This window comes from Podarcis liolepis (assembly GCF_965112155.1).
Source record: "Podarcis liolepis genome assembly, chromosome: Z".
Classification (NCBI taxonomy): Eukaryota; Metazoa; Chordata; class Lepidosauria; order Squamata; family Lacertidae; genus Podarcis; species Podarcis liolepis.
Genome location: NC_139570.1, coordinates 16,292,678 through 16,306,661, shown reverse-complemented (window position 1 = coordinate 16,306,661; position 13,984 = coordinate 16,292,678). Strand labels below are relative to the sequence as shown.

At 42.7% G+C, this 13,984-nt stretch overlaps 1 long non-coding RNA gene across 2 annotated transcripts in view; it reads right to left on the bottom strand.

Annotated features, from left to right (window-relative positions):
- Nucleotides 1-1,328: 1,328 nt before the first annotated feature.
- The window catches only part of LOC310698116, a 54,678-nt gene continuing 42,022 nt past the window's right edge, over nucleotides 1,329-13,984 (bottom strand). For both annotated transcript variants that reach the window (XR_014521330.1, XR_014521331.1), the window contains exons 2-3: nucleotides 3,627-3,704; nucleotides 1,329-2,153 (exon numbers count right to left, since the gene is read on the bottom strand). This is a non-coding gene — a long non-coding RNA (uncharacterized lncRNA). The remainder of the gene's footprint in view (nucleotides 2,154-3,626; nucleotides 3,705-13,984) is intronic.

Here is a 13,984-nt window from a genome sequence, read left to right as displayed (position 1 = left end):
AGTCCTAGTATGCTTGGCTGCTCCTTTCCACTGTATAGTAAACTTCAGAAGAGCATGATCACTCGCGCCTAATGATCCTTCCACTTCTACCCCACTAACCAGGTCATCAACATTGGTTAGGACCAGATCTAAAATGGCTGTTCCTCTTGTTGCTTCTCCCACTTTCTGGACAATGAAGTTGTCTGCAAGGCCAGTGAGGAATTTGTTTGACCTTATGCTCTTGGCTGAGTTTGACATCCAACAAATATCCAGGTAATTGAAGTCCCACATTATTACTATCTCCCTTCCTTTTGCATGCTTGGCCATCTGTTCCAGGAAGGCATCATCTATGTCCTCCGTTTGGCTTGGGGATCTACAGTAAACTCCCACAATGAGGTCACTGTTATTCTTCTCTCCCTTAATTTTGACCCAAATGCTTTTGATCTTCTGGAGGCTATTGCTTGCAGTGTCATTGGTTCCCACATGAACCAAGAGGAAGGGGTATTTGTCAGTGGGTTTTATGATTCCTTGCAGTCGTTCAGTTACATCTTGGATCTTAGCCCCGGGGAGACAGCACACTTCCCGAGACATCTTGTCAGGCCCACAGATCACTGCTTCTGTTCCCCTCAGTAGGGAATCCCCTATCACCACTACACGCCTCCTCTTAGGTTTGGTCGGGGTTCTTCCGTGAGCTGTCCGTTCCAAGGTCGCCTGCACATTCCCTGAGGACTGACTTTGCTGCTCGTCTTCATATACCTGATCGACTGTAATGAGGGAGAGATCCTCAAATGGAGTCTGTTCTTCGTCTTCCATGCTAGGGGAGAGGATGAATGAAAATGTGATGGGGTGAGCCTGCTGTGCATGCCCAAGCAGGCTCCATCTTAGTGGGTACATCTAATCCCACCTACAAAGGCAGTGTTTGGTTCTCAGTGACAAAACTGCGTCCTGCTCCTCTGCTTCCAGCTCCGCCACCTTCTCCTCCTGTTCAGCAACTCCCTTTGGCTGGTTGAAGTCCTTCTCACCTCCCTGTTGGGACTCGAGAGCTGGTAAGTCTAATTCCTCCTCTCTGGCATCTAGAGACATCAGTAAACAACCTCTCTCCTCCACCTTTCGGTACTCATATTTAAGCCTCACTTCTGTTCCTGCTCCTGCTCATTCCTCCTCCATTCCTTTGGTCAGGATATGCCAAGTCATGCAACATCTTGGTGGAGGGGTCCACGACACTATCTTTCAACCTTTTCTCTTTATCATGGTGGGTATTTACTATGAGAATAGCTAGTGCCTAGGCCACACTGATTCAGATTGAATGAATGAATTTATTAATACGGTCACAGACCAGCCGCCTGATTCAGATTAAGCCCATGATGGTGGTGACAATTATCCCTCCATTTGGACTCAAAGACTCTACCAGCTATTTATTTATTTAGTAAAGGCCAGAATAATGTCACATCTAGTTTGGCCCTTAGACAGGTTCAATATATAGCTACAAAACACTTATACTGTATAAGCTTGTCTTTTGCATCCGACTTGTTTCTGGACACAGATACAAGAGAGAGAAAAACCATGTGCGCACATATTTCATTTTTCCAAGGGTTCTGGATAAAAGTCAGATTTAGTAGAATTAATCTCAGCCTTCAAAAGAACAAAGAGTTGAAAGAGGAAGTCAGTTTTCCTTGTTCCTCTTTCATCTCTTAAGTTCTTTCAAAGGAAGAAAAAGGTAACTTCCCACACCACCTCATTATCAAGGAGGCAGAAGGGGGCACTCAAGGATTGATGACCCCTGGGCTAAGACTTTTGCTGTAATCCAGCAGGCCTTTTTAATGATTTTATTACTGTATTCCTGTTGCTTGCATGCACAGTATGTCACTGCTGGATCAGTTCTCCTGGATGTACAAATCACTTGAGAGTTGTGTAAGATACAACTACTGCTCCATAGTAATATTTGGCAGCTGGGATAGATGACAGGAGACACCTGGAATCCATCAATCCGCCCCCCCCCCCGTTTTTTACCTTCATGAACTATCTCCTCCCTCCTCCTCCTCCTCTTCCTTCCTTGCTTCTGTCCCCTCATCTTATCTGGAGCTCATCCTCCACTTTGTCCCAGAAACAAGTTTACAAAAGACTCATTCTGAATGATGCTGGTTTGCCAGGCATGGAAACACCTTTAAGCGCTGCTGGTATGAAAGAGAGAGGCACAGAATAATGATGGATCCATTTAGCACTTTGTTCATAACAGTATATTGTTCCTGAATTTATATACCCTAAAATGTTAGCTTTAGAAAGCTGTCTATGTTATTAAAAAGAAATAAAAGAGCCCCTTGTTTCAAACCAGCCTTTGTCTTTCTCTCTTTCATCTCACCCATTTAAATTGGCTAGGTTGCTTGACCTGAGGATGGGAGGGGTCTAGCAATTTGGAACGGTAGTTCTAATGCTAGAATTCTCTCACATGTTCTTTGTTGGATAGCGAGGGAAAATTACTCATCTTTATATCCCTCAAGGCTTCTCTGTTAAGCAAAAACGTACAGCACAAAATATGAAGGAATAAGTAATTTTTTAAAATAAATAAATAAATTTGAATGTTAACTCATCCACCCTGGGAAGAGAGCTGATGGGGAATGACAATCCTAGCAACTCAGGCAGTGAGTCAGTGACCCTCACCTCACAACTAAGTCACTGCTGTTTACCAGGAAGGAGAGGGACTGGTGGTGGGGAGGTTGACCTGGTGCAAACACACAAGTTGAGTTCTCCTCCCAGTGCTTTTACAAAACACACCACTTCCCCCTCTACTTCCCAATGAGTTGCAGTGACTCAGCTGGCAGGTCAGAACATCATGGCCCCACCATGCCATCCACTACTCTTCAGAATGAGTAACATATTGTTATGACTATATGCAGAGACCCTCCTAACCCCTGTATCCGGCAAGTGTTAAAATAGAAGCCAAGCTAGCTTCCTTTTGTGGTGATTGCCTGGGTGATGGGCCATTAAGGGGACCAAAGGAAAGGGGCTCTATGTAAGACAGCTTGCAGTTATTTAGAAGGACAAAGGCAGAGTTGAGGTCAGAGAGTTTGGAATGATGTGAGCTAGAAGCAAAGTAGCAAACTGGGAACTGAGAGAGAAGAGAGAGAGAGAGAGTGCAATGTTTGATTTCTGTTTGCAGCTATGGGACAACAAGACCCTTTTGGGGGGGGGGTAACCCTGTGAACCCCTCCATCATAGGCTCAGGTTATATATATATATGTGTGTGTAAATAAACCATATATCGTAAAAACACCACAATCTTTGTGGTGCCTTATTACAAAAGGAAATACAAACCCTGGGTAAGCACCTGGAATGCCTTGAATCTTGGGCTGGCGTGCAACAATATTAATAAGGCAAAAACAGGGTCATTGATTTACTAGGGACAGGGACCAGGGAAGGGGGGGGGGTGTTCCTTGTAAGTAAAGGCAGTCTGAGTGTATATTCCCGTGGTTGCTATGGGAAGCACGCTAGCTTTACATGGTCTGGATTTATAGTGAAAACAGTATAATATAAAACAGTACCAAATAACATTTTTTTAGAACTCTGAAGATGAGCTTCTCTGTAAAATGAGTGACATAAACAAAATATGTCATGGTGTGGGAAGAGATAAAGCTTTTATTAGCACTTACTTGGGATGAACTGCAAAACATGACAGGCTAGGGACCCAACTCTCAATTTCCGCACAGCTGGTGTCATCCTTTATGTTGCTGCAAAAGGAAGGAAGACAATTTTTTTTTTAAGATGCCACTGCCAGGCCAAGGCAGTCATGAGTCCCTTTCCTGCTACATAATTCCACCAGAGGACCACACCAGTGCTTGTATGAAATGAAGCATATGTCTGGAATAAACACACACAGGGCATAGCAATTGGGGTTAACTAAAGGCCATAGTGTGATTTATTTACAAGAAGGGTGGGGAACCTGTGGCCCTTCAGGAATTGCTGGACAACATAGAAGCACAGGAAGCTGACAACCATTGGTCCATCTACCTCAGTATTGTCCACACAGTGCTATCAGTGGCTGTTCAATGTTTTAGATAGGGAACATTCCTAGTCCTAGCTGGAGATGCCAGGAAATTAACCTGGGATATTCTGCATATAAGGCAGACGCTCTACCTGCACATTGGCCCCTGACCCCCAACCATTTACTGCTCTGGCTGCAGCTTATGTGAGTCAAAGTCCAACAATATCTGGCAGGTCACAAATTGCCCAGTCCTGGCTTTCAATAATGTGTGTTGGGGAGGGATCTATTGGGCAACCTAATAACCGACTCTGGTTGCCAAGTGAAACTGCAAACCACTATAGAGCTGGAAATTGAGGCGTTAGGAGAGGCATAACTGCCTTAAACAGTGCCAGTGTACCATACCTCCATTGGTTGCAGTGCATGAGACTGCACTGTCAGCATGCACCCATGTCTTCACTGGAGGCAAAAGAAGCCACTGTATACTAAGTCAAACCATTGGTCTGTCTAGTTCAGCATTGTTAATACTGACTGGTGGCAGTTAACCAGAGTTTTGGGCAAAGGATATTTGCACACACACCCCGGAGACACCAGGGATTGAACCTGTGACCTTCTAAGTGGAAAGAATGCGCTCTCCTACTGATGTATGGCCCTTCTCAGAATCATGTGTACATGCTGGATCAGGCCAATGGCTCATCTTGCCCAGAATCCTGTTCCTATGGAGGTCAATAAGATGCCTCTTCTGGGAAACTCACAAACAGGACCTGAGCACAGCACTCTCTCCCTTCTGTGGTTTCTAGCAACTAGTATTCAGACACATTACTGCCTCTGGCTATGGAGGAAGAGCATAACCATCATGGCTAGCAGCCTTTGATAGCCTTATCTTCTATGCATTTGGTTAATCTTCTTCTAAAGCGACATAGGTTGATCACTGTCTCCTATGGGAGCAAGTGCACAGAAAACCTGACTGAGAAGCAGAGTAATTTATGCAGTTGTAAGTAATTTGAGGAGGGGGGTTGTTGAGCCCACTTGTATGGTAGGGGCCAGAATTTGCTATTACTCACTGCAGTTTTTAGCTGAAGAAGGATTTCTTGTCAACTGATGTCAATAGCACGGATTCCTTCTGTGACAAGTGCATCCTATTGACCTATATTGACACACAGGCTTTCTTCAAAATGACCCATTCAGCTCTAGTCTCTTGTCTCAGTGTTTGGAAATGTCTGCCCTCATCCCACATATTGTAGGTAATATTAGCGATGGGGGAGATATTTGGCATGGATTTTCATGAAGACATTTGAAATAGAAAATAACAAGTTGATGCAGAAATGGGGAGAACTGAACTTCAGAACATAAAAATAAGAAACTGAGAGAAACCAAAACTGACAGATTTATTCATCTCTAGCTGAGATTAGAACAGTTTGTAATGAAGAGAGGGGTGTCTGAATGATGACTTTTCATTCTGCTCTGCTGTGTGATTTTTATTCATTTATTGGGGAGCTCAATGCTTAAATTATGGGACTTTAAAAATATAAACTATGAGACTGATCTCAGCAATCCTGCTACGGAGGTGATGCTGAGGATGGGCAAATCTGTCAAGTTTTTCCACCCGTAAATGAGAAAACAAACTGTCTCAGAAAATTATCAAAGGAGAGATAAACTTTTCGTGAAATTCTTATTCAGAATTTTGGTCATGTGCACATTACTTTTGATGCGACTGAGGTATATTTGTAAATGCCCTTTCCAGGGCTTGCCCAAGACATTTTGGCGCCTAAGCCAACCACAAAATGGTGCCCCCTGCTGCCAGGGAAGAAGGGTTGAGTGAAGATACACATTAGGAATGGGGGGGGGGGATCAACCTTACCCAATGGTTGAACTGGAAAGGGGCCCACTCTGAATCATGTCAGGTGGGTTCAAAGCCCAGGAGACCCAGAGGACAGCCAGTGGGTGTTGGGAGACCAGCAGGGCCTTCTATTTGCTGAAAGGCCGTTGTAGAGGCAGCATTGGGGGAGGCTGCCAAGGAGGCAGCAGATCTGGCCTCCAAGGAGTGTGCTGCAGTTGTTGTTGCCACTGTGGCAACAGCAGTGGCAGACAGCGCATTCTTTGGAGGCCAGATCTGCTGTCCCTGTGGATTCTGCCACCCATGGCAGTTGCCTCACCTTTCCCTCATGGGTAGCCTGGCCCTAGTCCTTTCTTTCATTCTGCAATTTATCTCACCAGCGGTCTGTGTTCTGCAGCCTTCCCAGGTGCCTGCACTTCAGTCAAAGCCCGGGGAAGATGTAATGAGGTAACTCCTGATGCATTTTGTTTGTATTTGTAATCAAGAAGTGTGGACAGCTTGTTGGAGAAATGTTCATTGGGCAGAAAGAAAAAATGCAGTTCCCTTGGCCACCTTGAAATGATGAAAATGTAAGCCAGATGTGGGTCATCTCTTTTAGATTGAGGGCTTCATTCCCATCTGGGTGACCTTTGGGGGTGGGGGCGCATGTCAGTGGTAGGTGGTGCCAGAGGCAAAAGTGGACAGAGCAACTGATGCAGTTTTACCTTTGTGCAACAGGCTAGTTTCCACACACATTCACATACAGTACTCTTACCAGAGTTCAAGGACGCATTCCAACCGGGCAAAAACATTCAGGGGCCAGTGAAGGGGGTGGCCTGGGGTAAGTTTGGCCACATTTGGCCCCTGGGCCTCAGGTTTACCACCCTTGATATAAGCTCAAAACTTCACACCCAACTAAAATTCTGAAGAAATTGTAAAGTGTCCTGAGAATGAGGCAGCAAAATCAACGCCTCTTTCACAGGGGAAGAAAATGTACAAGAAACCAGAGGACAGATTTCAGCACAGCACTAATTAAAAACAAAGCAAGTCCAGCCCAGTGACAATTTGAGCTGGAATTAATCGGTAACCCTGAAGATTGCAAGACAACAAGTGGTGATATTAAATTAGTAATGCCAGTTTGTGGATACTAAAGCAAAGAGTACAAAGCAGCTGACAAAACTGTAATAAAATTTCCAAATGCTGTTCATGTATTTTCTCTTTCTTTTTTTTTAATGTTGATGCCTGGTTGGGGGATTACATCACAAGCTTGCCATGTTTTTCATATTTACCTTTTAATTGTTTCAATCCTGTTGTAAATCTCCCTGGATATATGATTGAAGGGAGATATATATAAAGTGTTTACAATAAATAAATAAAAGTAAAGACAAATTCAGGAGAAGATGGAAGTAAAAGGGAAGGAGGAGGATCACTCTGGGGAAAGTAGTTTAGGAGTTGTTTTTTCTTCCTCCAAAACAAGAAGACATATAAAGGGCTGTGCACTTTTACTTGGGTGCAAGAAACACTGGATACAATGGGACTGACTACTGAGTGAATAGGCATAGGACTGTGCTGTGAATGCATTGCTTGGATGTGAAAACAAGCAGCGCGGGTCAGAAAAAACATGGAAGGGTATCTCACATAGTACTAAACCTGGGTATAAGTGGCAGGGGGTATTTTCTGACAACAGTGGGTTGAGTAAAGAACCCCACAACTTGCTACTTGCCTCTTAAACATGGATGGGAAATTTCAGCCCCCAAAGGCCTCTCTCTATGGCCCTCAGAACAACCTCCAGGCCACACCCCTCAAGGGCCCTGTTCTGCATCCCAGAAATTCTTTTGCCTGGCTAGAATATGTCCTTGAACATTTATGATGCCTCTAGCTTGTCTGGATGGAGGGCTGCGTGAGTGTGTGCAGAAACTAGCCTACTTTACAAAGGTAAAAGCTATCTTAGTTGCACTGCCCACTTTTACCTTTGGCCCCACCCAGTGGCCCTCAAAAGATTGTCCAGAAGGGATTGTGGCCCTTGGACTGGAAAAGTTTCCCAAGCCCTGCAATAAGACCTAGGGTTTATTTGTTTTTTACACCAGGCCTGATGGGTAGGAGGGCAGCAGGAAATGGGTTGAACCCACTCACAAAAATGGGTACATATATATCTGCTGGAAGATGACTGACTCCAACATCTTTGCATTGTGGGAAATGGGAATATACAGCAGTAAAGTTGCTTGCATCTCAGATTTTGGAAATAATGACTTAAGAGTCTAGGCATCAACTTCCACGCAAAAGCCCATTCTTCTATTTTATTTTTTTGCTGCAACGTTACAAATCACTGGAGAAGACCATTGAGCTGCCCATTCTAAAGCAAGCAATAAATTTGATGGCACAAATAGCAGCCAATGTCAGAAGTACCTAAGTTAACTGCATATATTGTAATGAAGTAACAGGGCAGAACCGTATGGGATTTGAGTGTGTTACATCCTATTTTGATTTTTTTGAAAAACTGATATAATGAAAATGCAGAGATGACATGGGCTATATAGATTTTCATAAATTTTTGGTTCCACACCATGGGTTCTGGCTCAGATAATGAATAAACGATTCTCAGGGTAGGATATGGTGATACTTTTTTAAAAAAAATACTAGTTTGAAAAGAGATGGAGGAATAAAATCTTAATTAAAGTGTATGAGAGAAGAAGCAGTGTCTTATCCAAAGTTTCCATCTAAATGTCTTTAATTTATATCTGACTTCCTAAAAGGAAACCACATCTTTTTTCCCCTCTTTTTTTTTTTTTAGGGAGAAAAGTTTGAGGCTGAGAGAAGCCTTTCACACTAGAGCATGAGAGAGTGAGAATGCAGGAACATAGAGAGTTATGGGAAAGTCAGAGGTTGGGTTCTTAAAAAAACAGATGTGTAGGATTCTTTCTGGCCATTAGGCACCCTTTGAAATGCAAGCTCTTCTTCTTTTTAAGTGCATGAAGACCAACAGAAAGACTTTTAAATTTATCCTGAAGGCCAGTAATGAAGGAGACAAGCACTCCTCACCAGACAGGGCATTCCACAAATGCAGAACCATCTCCAGAAGCTCTTGCCACATGTCAATGCAAACCTAGCTGCAGTCAGGGTGGCACCACTAATATTTACATGTAATATGCATTAAATGCAAAGTTAAGCCAGCTTTCAGAGGGGAAAAACAAACTCTGGTTCTCCGTATCTGGGCTTACCGTGAGAAATGTGTTGTCAACTGTATATGAATTGAACCCTTTGCCACAGCAGCAATCTATTGACAAGTACTGATGTTTATTTATGTACTAAAACAGGCCTTGTCCAACATCTAACATGATCTTGCTATCGTTATCTCTCTCTCTCTCTCTCTCTCTCTCTCTCTCTCTCTCTGTGTGTGTGTGTGTGTGTGTGACCCTTTCCTCCCACCTCATCAAACCATTGCTTATGCTTCTGAGCAAACTGAAATGATGGATGCCAGGATCTCACCAACCCTAGGCCAGCCCCTAAAAACAGATTTGTCTCCAACATTATACAAAGGGAAAGAGATGCATGCTTGCCAGATCCCTGTTTTCACAACGAGGATCATTACCTGATAACAACAATCATCTCCCCCTGAATACTTGGCCTTCTATAGGCTGCATTCATTATTTAGTGTCTCTACAATAGAATTCCCTTCCCTGATTTACAAGCCAGGATATCATGGTCAAATATACCGAGGAAATATAATTGTACTACAATATGTTATCATACTGAGGAAAAGCTATAGTTGACGAAGGGTCATAGGTCAGGGTCATAGAGCATCTGATTTACATGCAAAAGATCCCAGTTTCAGTTCTTGGCATTTCCATGTGAGGTTTGGACAGATACCCTGTTTGAAATTCTAGAGAAATACTGCCACTCCATACTGAGGCAGGTGGACTAATAGCTTAACTTGGCCCTATGTTCCTTGCTACCAACAGTTCAACATTAAAGGGACATGGAATTTCGTCTTTAGTTAAGAAGGGTAGCAGAAAAGGAGAGGGTATTCCACCACTCTAAATCTCAAGGATCGTGTATAAAAAATGTCACCTGTTGAGCTAATAACCTGGAATTTTGTATACATATTCTACCTGATGATGTTTATGGAGATGCCAAATTTTAACCAAATCTGATTTAAAAAAAAGTCACCGGAACATTTTTATGAAAACTATTGCTCAACTGTTTTCAGGCTTGTCAAAGAAAGCACACATTTATTTATTTCAAAATGTCCTAAGCATCTGGATAGGCTTGTCTAAACAAGAATGTCTCTAGCTGACAAGAGCAGAGTGAAGCCAGCTGCTTGATCTCAATAGGCAGGGAGTTCCAATGTGCAGGTGCCGCCACACTAAATGATCAAATGTAGAATGGGTATTATGCACCACCACCTGTAGTAGCACCAATTCCATCAATCAAAGCATTCTCAACATTGGTTAAGGCTATCTTATGTTGGCTCAAGCTCCACAAAGCTGGCAAATTAGAATCTAAGGCTGCTGCTTCAACAGACATTCTTGCAGCCAGCAATGATGTTGTGCAATGTTATGCTTGCTTACAACTTACTCTCAAACACACTCACACATTCCCTTGGGCTTTCAGACCCAAATCCGGATGGGGAGGATGATGTACCTGAGACTAGCAAAGATGCCCCACATTGTTTTGGTCCTGTCTTGCCTTATGGATCCACTGAGCCTTATTGTATTGCTAGAGGGATGCACTTGTGACTTGATTCCTGCCTGTATGCTGATGTATGTTCTCTCTCCCTCCCTCCCTCCATCTTTTACCCACTCTCTCACCCACTTCTGCCCTCCCCAACCATTCCATGGTGGACAAATTTCACCTCCACCAAACTCTGATGCACAGCTTGTTTGAAAAGGCAGAGCTCCTCAACTGTCAGAAAACCATATCTGATAAGGAACATCAAGGGCAAACAGGTAGGATGCACTCAGGATGCATTCCCAATTCCCAATAACCATCCCTGTAAATATAGTTAACAGCCATTAGTAACATATCATAGCTTTTGCATCTCATGCTCACTTTAGCCTATTTCCACAATCAGGGCAAGCCCACCAAAGTCCATTTCAAAGATCCTATTGTACAACAAAACCCAAATTCTCATATAGAGTGGCTACTAAAGTGTTCCAGTAAACAAATGGGGAAACGTCTTGAAGGTTATGGTTCCTTTTGCAAGGAAAAATAGCAAGCCCGGGTACTCAAGTCAATGCCCATATATCATTTCTGCTATATATTATATATAATATTTTCCCCTTCATGAACATAATCCATAAATGGTTTCCATATCAACAGAAATAAATCTCATTCTGTATTCTGCAGATTACTCTTTAATAAGTCTCCTTCTACGACAGATTGAAAATCCATTCTCTGTTGTCCTTCCAGTGCCTCAAGCTAATTCTCTCCTCCACCAATATAAAACTCTGCTGTTTTCACTCTTCAAATGTCCTTTGGATCAGAGATATCATTCAACATTTATGAAAGATGTTAACCTTCCTGTCCTCAACCTTTCCCAGAACTCAGATGCAATCCCATCAGCTTCTTCTAACACTCCCTGACACTATTTGTCTGTGATTATATCCTAGATGTGGTTTTTTAAAAAAAAATTCAAAGAATAAGCATCATTTGTAAACCAAGGTAGGAAAAAAGAAGTACACAACCTCAGATGAAATTCATTCAGCACAACCTCTTGGATGTTCCTGATCCTTTGGTTCTCCAGTGTAAAATATTATTCTTTTAGACCAGAGATGAGGAACCTATGACCTTCCACATGTTGATGCAACTCCCATCATGACCATTGGCCTGCTGACTGGGGCTGACAGCAGCTACAGCCCAACAACATCTGGAGGACCACAGGTTCCCCATCCCTGTAATAGGCCCTATGTGAGTATCTTTCCTCCAGGTTTCAATTTAATCTCTCTTTTGCTCGTCAGTGCCTGCTCCACCCACCTGTCCCTCAGATCCTGACTTTTCTAGCCTTCAGATCTCTTTCTAGTCCCTCAGATCTCTTCCCACTGGCCTTCATCTTCCCTGTTCAGCACAATTGTTACTGTCCTCTCTTCATTTCCACTGCACAGCCTTTCCTATCTCCACAGATTTGATTTTGCCAGCCAAAATGACTTTTCATTTCCCTTACCTAAACCACACTGTTAGTCAATATTCTATAGCTGACAGCTTCACCAGAATGTACATAAATGAATCTGTGGCTGGATTAACACCATTCTTCAGCAACAGGAAGGAACATCTGCACAACAGCACAACCTTGTGCTTGATATATATTAGGATACATTAACTGCCATATTCTGCTTCTTTACTTGCAGTCATTGCAGTTTACAATTCCAGGTTTTCCAGCAAATGCACACTACTACAGATATTATTGTTTATTTGTTTAGCCAAAACTATTAAATATACATCTGAAGGACTGGGGAAGATCACTGGCCTATGAATGCATTCATAGTATCAAAGGGTAACTAGTTTGTGTTAGGTGATTGTGAAGACATATCTTATTTAAAGGAAAGGGCAGGGCCGTCTTTACCCAGGACGCCCGCCGCTGAAGCTGTCTAAGCTCTTAACCGCAATCCTCAGGTGATTGCGGTCGATGGCTCATTTCTGTTCTCTTTTGCTGAATCAACGCATCTGGTGGCGCCCCCTAATGGTGTCTTGCATTTTGCATGATCGCAAAAATGTAAGGATGGAGTTATCGCTCAACAACTTTGACCTGCCCCTCCCCCCAAAAAATTGGGGGCGCTGGGCGGATCTTTGCACCCCAGTGCTCAAGATGGCCCTGGGAAAGGGCCTCCAGAATCATTAACACATCCCTGGTGAAAATGTTAGCATGCACAAATTTTGGGTCCTCACTTCCAGTTTCTTATTTGTCCAATCTTCAGTTCAGTTTGCCACATTTCCACATCAATTTGTGTTTTAAATAAATAAATAAATAAATAAATAAATAAACAGTCCTTTTGAATATTCACCAGTATTTTAGTAAACATTCCTCCTAATATACACATCTTTGTATGCAACTTTGGCTAGTGCGCATATTTTTTAAAGCAATCTTACCAAACAATGCATTCTTGCATGCCATTTATTTTGACTGGAGAAGAGCATCTCAAAATTGAGAACAGTGCAGCTTTTCAAGGACATCTGCATTTTCTTTCGCCTATTGTTTCAGGAAGGGGAAACAGAATTTCTTCCCCCATCCCTAACTATGGACATTGATGTCAGAATGTCAGATAGCCTCATTGCCACACAGCTCTTCAAGTAAGCTTCTGGGGTGACAACTATTGAACCCTAATTACTATACAGTGGTACCTCGCAAGACGAATGCCTCGCAAGACAAAAAACTCGCTAGACGAAAGGTTTTTCCGTTTTTGATTTGCCTCGCAAGACGAATTTCCCCTATGGGCTTGCTTCGCAAGACGAAAACGTCTCGCGACTTTGTTTTCTTTGTCTAAAAACAAAGACATGTTTTGTTTATAAAGTTAATTTATTTTCCCTTCAATTTTTGAACTGCTCTTTACAGTATGTGTGACTTTAAAGAGCAGTTAATAAACTGTTGTTGTACCAAATTTGGCTTTGTTTGGACTTTTTTTGACCATAGGAACGCATTAATTGATTTTCAATGCATTCCTATGGGATTTCGTGCTTCGCAAGACGAAAAATTCGCTAGACGACAAAAATTGCGGAACAAATTAATTTCGTCTTGCGGGGCACCACTGTATATCACTTTGATTGATTGATTGATATGCCGCCCTTCATCTGAAGATCTGAGGGAAGTTCACAGCATAAAAATACAGAATAAAACCATAAAGAACATAATAAGAATACAAACAAAACAATAATCCCCCCTCCCAAAAAAATACCCACATTTAAAAGGACATAGACGGTTAATCAGCCCAAGGCCTAATCCCTGGGGAGAGCCACTTTTAACAACATGCCTTTAAGCATGTGTTTTGCACATTCTACTTCTCTCTCTTTTCATGTTCCTCCCCTACAAAGGGAGAAAAATAGTGTTATGAGTTTGTGGGTGTCAGACCACTGTGAATTCCTGGACCAATAAGTGTTCTTATTGGGATGTTAAATGGGGTGCCAGACACCTATAATCCCTGGGCCTAGCAAATGTTAGATTAATTAGCACAAACCCTGGGTAACCACCTGGAACCCCTGGAATCTTGCACAGCTTGGAGAAG